Genomic DNA, 6,801 nt, shown 5'->3' on the forward strand with positions numbered 1-6,801 from the left:
AATATTTTACTAAAATGTTGTATTTTACGGTTTGCGCAGGTTTGGTAAAAATAAAATTACTCAAGCTACAGAGGTCATAATGGAGTAATCTCAAAACTTGTAGAATCACAAAAGAGGCATCTTCAACTTTGTAGAAGACAAGAAATTCCAAAAACTTCATTAAGATGATCAAAATAATCAAACATCAAAATGGAGACAGATTTACTTTTACTATGACCAGTTTGGAGTAAAAATATCATAAGTATTTCATATTTTATCCAAAAGGGGTGAATGAGTTGTCAAAACGCATCTACAGACAAAGAGCTACGTGTTATATGTTTTGTGCAGAAGCAAAATCGGAAGTCTAAGGCATCAAACATGCCAATTAAAGTTGGGTCAATGTATTGACATTCAAGGAGACAAGCACCCACCAACTTTACTATTCCATATTTAATGAGTTTTGGACCCTTGCTCTCATTTGGCCTATAAATAGATGTGTTGTATAAGCTTTGTAGTGTGCAAGAGTGTAGAGAATTCCTCATTTGTAAAATAAATATTGTGTGTGTGAGAATAAAAGTTTGAGTGTGCAAGTTTCTCAAGTTCAAGTATGAAATTTCTTTTATCTTTATTCTTGATTTTCATGTTCATGGAAAGCTAAATCTTTTTATGTCAAGGTGAAAAGGTTTCATTGTTGGTCAAGTAAGATTGTTTATATTTTGTATATTCTTTTCTTTTCTATTTTTATTTTTACTAATTGATCTTTATTTGTAGGTATAATTTTGGATGATTTGTTGTTATCTATTTACATCAAATGCTTGGTACCTTGAATGTGGTTACCTTGATTTGTTGTCAAATATGATACAATAAATACTACAATAATTATATACTATAAATATATGTATCTATTTATAATAAAGTCATATATATTATTTAGACGATAGCGTGACTCTGTCGGTTGTTCTAAATAATATATTGTGATTTGAACTAACTTTTACTTTCCGCAACTAACTTTTACTTTTCCGCAACTAACTTTTACTTTTCGCAACTAACTTTTACTTTCCGCAACTAACTTTTACTTTTCGCAACTAACTTTTACTTTCTCGCATCTAACATTTACTTTTCCGCATCTAACATAAAAAAATGTCATATATTTTATTTAGACAATAGTATGGCTCTGCCGGTTGTTCTAAATGAAATATTGTGATTTGATCTAACATTTAATTTTATGTCAATTTATATTTATGCATTTATATATATATTATGGGTACCATGTATTAAATATCGGTTAATATGATATTAATATAGTGGGAACTATATTATATGATATATTTGTATAAATATTTAATTATTCTCTTATGTTTATTTTTATTTTAGTTTCTTTTATTTATTTTTGTTAAGAAATCTTAAATAAACCAACAATGAACCTTTGAAGCCTTGACAATTTTATAATTTGTGTATTTGAAGTTTTATAATAATATTTTCATCTATAATATATTATTGCTAAAATTAAACTTACAACATCCTCTCCGTGGATCGATCTCGTACTCACGAGTATATTACTTGCAGACAACCTACACTTGGGTGAATTACAATTTAAGTTGTAGCAAGTTTTTGGCACCGTTGCCGGGGAGGTATAAATTAAGTTTAATTTTGTTATTTATGTTATTATGTAAATAGTATGTTGTTTTTAATTGTATGATTGTTTGGAGTCGTAAACAAAGTGGTAGACTTGTTCGAGTAACTGAAAATATTTTAAACATGGACGATAATTCTAATAATCAAGATGATAATAATAATAATAATAATAATAATAATAATAATAATAATAATAATAATAATAATAATAATAATAATAATAATAATAATAATAATAATAATAATAATAATAATAATAATAATAATCAAGAACATGAACAACCAAGAACACTTAGGCACCATATGAACCCAATAAGAACTAGTACACCATCTTGTTTAGTTTTTCCTCCTGATGCATCTAATTTCAATTTTAAGCCACAAGTCATTCAACTTTTACCAAATTTTCATGGCTTAGATTCTGAAAATCCATATTTGCATTTAAGAGAATTTGAGGAGGTTTGCAACACTTATAATGATCAAAATTGTAGCATGGATACTGTTCGATTAAAGCTTTTACCTTTTTCCTTAAAAGATAAAGCTAAAACATGGTTGCAAAATTTGAGATCAAGTTCAATAAGATCATGGGAAGAAATGCAACAACAATTTCTAAAAACGTTTTTTCCTTCCCATAGAACAAACTCTTTTAAAAGACAAATTACAACTTTTTCTCAAAAACAAGGGGAAATATTTTATCAATGTTGGGATAAATATAAAGAGTTACTTAATACATGCCCACATCATGGTTTTGAAATATGGAGGATAGTTTCTCACTTTTATGACGGTTTAATACCTAAAGATAGGCAAATGATAGAATTCATGTGTAATGGAACTTTTGAAGATAAAAACCCAAATGAAGCTATAGAATATTTGGAGTCATTAGCAGAAAATGCTCAAAATTGGGATAATATAGACTCAATTGAACCACCAAGTAAAACCAATAATTCAACAAATGGGGGTGGTATTTATCATCTTAAAGATGATGTAGATGTTCAAGCTAAACTTGCATCTTTAGCAAGAAAAATCGAGTCATTAGAAATGAAAAAGAGTGATCAATTAAAAAGTGTTCAAGAAATTGTTTGTCATATATGTGACACACATGATCATCTTACAAAAAATTGTCCTACTTTTTCTTCATTTAAAGAATGTCTCCATGAACAAGCCAATTATGTTAACAATTTTAAAAAACCAACATTAGATCCTTTTTCACAAACATATAATCCTGGTTGGAGAAATCATCCTAATTTTAGTTGGAGGAACGATAATAATGCACAACCTTCACAACAACCTTTTCACAATAACCAAAGTCATCAAGGTTATGCTCCTTATATCCCACCTCCAAGAAAACATTTTGAAGATGAAATTCATGCATACATTCAAAAGCAAGAGTCTATCAATATTCAAAACATTCAATCTATGAATGACTTGAAAGAAACTCTTGCAAAATTTGCATCTGCACTTAATATTCATGAAAAAGGAAAATTTCCATCTCAACCACAACCTAATCCTAAAAATCAAAATCAAGAAAAATTTGATCAAGTAAAATCTGTTATTACTCTTAGAAGTGGTAAAATAGTTAATGATCCATATAGTGATGAAAACAAAGATCAGTCAAACTCAAAGAGTGAGGATGAAAATCTTGATACTTTCGATAAAGATGATACTTTGAGTCCTAAGAATAAGAAAGTTGATGATAAATTATCTGAAATAATATGTGAGTCAAATAAACATGTTCCTTTCCCTCATGCATTAGTTAATAATAAAAAACAAAAAAATGATTCTGATATTTATGAAGTTTTTAAACAAGTAAAAATAAATATTCCATTATTAGATGCTATTAAACAAGTAACTTCTTATGCAAAGTTTTTAAAAGATTTATGTACCGTGAAAAGACAATTGCATGTAAAGAAGAAAGCATTCTTAACGGAGCAAGTAAGCTCTATTATTCAAAATAATTCTACCTTGAAATATAAAGATCCCGGTTGTCCAACAATTTCATGTATTATTGGAAAAAATAAAATTAAAAAAGCTTTGTTAGATTTGGGAGCAAGTGTGAATTTAATTCCTTATTCAGTTTTTGAAAAGCTTAAGTTGGGAGATTTAAAACCTACATCTGTTACTCTTTTACTAGCCGATAGGTCAATCAAAATACCTAGAGGTATTGTAGAAGATGTATTAGTTCAAGTTGATAAATTCATATATCCCATGGATTTTATTGTCTTGGATACACAACCAATAGAAGTACATAACGAAATTCCAGTAATATTGGGACGTCCATTTCTAGCAACTTCAAATGCTTTAATTAATTGTCGAAATGGAATAATGAAATTGTCTTTTGGAAATATGACTTTAGAACTTAATGTGTTCAATTTATGTAAACAACCAAGTATTAATGAAGATGAAGATGATAATGCAATAGAAACAATCGTGGAAGAAAATATATACCAAGAAAACTTAAATCAACAATCTGAAGTTTGTTTAGTGGAAAGTTTTGATTCAAAAAATGTTTTTAAATCAAATTTATTTGAAGAAATTAATGAACTTGAAGAAGTAAAAGAAAATGATCATCCAAAACTTGAATTAAAACCCTTACCAATAGAACTAAAATATGCTTTTCTTGGTGAAAGTCAAACATATCCTATTGTAATATCTTCTACCTTCTTACCAAAACAAGAAGAAGATTTAATAACACTACTTAAAAAACACAAAAATGCAATTGGATGGACTTTGCAAGATATAAAAGGTATAAATCCTTTAATCTGCACACATAGAATTCACTTGGAAGAAAATGCTAAAACATATCAACAACCACAAAGAAGATTAAATCCACACTGAAAGAAGTTGTTAAAAATGAAGTTTTAAAACTATTAGATGCCGGAATTATTTACCCAATCTCGGATAGTAAATGGGTAAGTCCAACACAAGTAATACCAAAAAAATCAGGCATCACTGTTATAAAAAATGAAAAGGGAGAATTATTACAAGCTAGGATTCCATCTAGTTGACGTATGTGCATTGATTATAGAAAATTAAATAATGCAACTAGAAAAGATCACTTTCCGTTACCATTTTTAGATCAAATTTTAGAGAAAGTAGCAGGTAATCCTTATTATTGTTTTCTTGATGGGTATTCGGGGTATTATCAAATATCAATATCATTAGAAGATCAAGAAAAAACTACTTTCACTTGTCCGTTCGGAACTTTTGCTTTTAAAAGAATGCCATTTGGTTTATGTAATGTCCCGGCTACTTTTCAAAGATGCATGCTAAGTATTTTTAGTGACATGATTGAAGAATTTGTGAAAGTTTTTATGGATGATATAACTGTTTTTGGAAACTCATTTGAAAACTGTCTAAAAAATTTGGAAGAAGTTTTAAAAAGATGTGAAGAAAAAAATCTTGTTTTAAATTGGGAAAAATGTCACTGCATGGTTAAATCCGGAATTGTGTTAGGGCATGTCATATCTAAAAAAGGAATTGAAGTTGATAAAGCTAAGGTTGATGTTATTGCTAATTTACCATCACCAAACACGATCAAAGAAATTCGTTCATTTTTGGGTCATGCGGGATTTTATAGAAAATTTATAAAAAAATTTAGCATAATATCGAAACCAATTTCAAATCTTTTAACAAAAGATGCACAATTTGAATGGACTCAAGAATGTGAAACTGCTTTTAAAAATATAATTAATCTTTTAACTACATCACCTATTTTACAACCTCCTTATTGGTCTTTACCATTTGAATTAATGTGTGATGCAAGTGATTATGCTGTAGGAGCCGTGTTAGGACAAAGAAAAGAAGGTAAACCTTATGTGATCTATTATGCAAGTAGAACCTTAAATAGTGCTCAAATCAATTATTCAACAACTGAAAAAGAATTACTTTCAGTAGTGTTTGCATTAGATAAATTTCGAACCTATTTAATTGGTTCTACTACTATTGTTTATACTGATCATTCTGTCATAAAATATTTATCAAATAAACAAGATGCTAAGCCGAGATTAATAAGATGGATTTTGTTGTTACAAGAATTTGATCTTGTAATAAAAGATAAAAAAGGAAAATAAAATGTAGTAGCCGATCATTTATCAAGAATAATTTCTGAATCATCTCAAAATGAAATACCAATAAATGAAAATTTTCCGGATGATCAACTATTTTATGCTACTACTATGCCTTGGTTTGCTAATATTGTAAATTTTCTTGTGACAAATAAAATGTCTTCTCATTGGAGTTCACAAGATAAAAATAAATTCTTGAAAAAGGTCAAAAAAATTTATTGGGATGATCCTTATTTGTTTAAGTATTGTCCTGATCAAATTTTTCGACGATGCATACCCGACAATGAGGTAAGTAGTGTCATTAAATTTTGTCATTCTGAGGCATGTGGAGGTCATTTTTCGTCAAAGAAAACAGCTGCAAAAATCTTTCAATGTGGATTTTATTGGCCTTATTTATTCAAAGATACACATTCATTTTGTAAATCTTGTGAAAATTGTCAGAAAATGGGTTCAATTTCAAAATGAAACATGATGCCTTTAAATCCAATAATGATTATTGAAATATTTGACAGTTGGGGAATAGATTTTATGGGTCCATTTCCATTATCTATTGGATTCACTTATATTTTAGTGGATGTCGATTATGTTTCAAAATGGATTGAAGCAATTGCATGTAGAACTAATGATCATAAAGTTGTGATAAAATTTTTGAAAGAAAATATTTTTAGTCGATTTGGAATACCTAGAGCTATAATCAGTGATGGGGAAGTCATTTTATAAATAAATCATTTTCTTCATTGTTAAGAAAATATGGTATTGCACATAAAATTTCTACTCCATATCACCCTCAAACGAATGGTCAGGTTGAACTTGCAAATAAAGAAATAAAACAAATTTTGGAAAAAACAGTCAATCCAAATCGAAAAGATTGGTCTTTAAGATTAAGTGATGCATTATGGGCATATAGAACTGCATTTAAAACATCATTGGGGATGTCACCATATAGATTAGTTTTTGGAAAGCATTGTCATCTACCTGTTGAAATTGAACATAAAGCTTATTGGGCAATTAAAGCGTTTAATACTAATTTAGATGATGCATCTAAATTAAGAAAATTGCAATTAAATGAACTAGAAGAATTAAGAAATGATGCATATGAAAATGCAAAGATTTATAAAGATAAAAC

The 6,801-nt window shown here is 28.3% G+C and overlaps 1 non-coding gene across 1 annotated transcript; it reads right to left on the bottom strand.

Annotated features, from left to right (window-relative positions):
• Positions 1-2,249: 2,249 nt before the first annotated feature.
• Positions 2,250-2,360, bottom strand: LOC140894209 (small nucleolar RNA R71). The gene has a single exon (XR_012153755.1). It is a non-coding gene; the product is annotated as a small nucleolar RNA R71 (small nucleolar RNA).
• Positions 2,361-6,801: the final 4,441 nt, after the last annotated feature.

The sequence above is a fragment of the Henckelia pumila genome, chromosome 3 (genome assembly GCF_033568475.1).
Source record: "Henckelia pumila isolate YLH828 chromosome 3, ASM3356847v2, whole genome shotgun sequence".
NCBI classification, from domain to species: Eukaryota; Viridiplantae; Streptophyta; class Magnoliopsida; order Lamiales; family Gesneriaceae; genus Henckelia; species Henckelia pumila.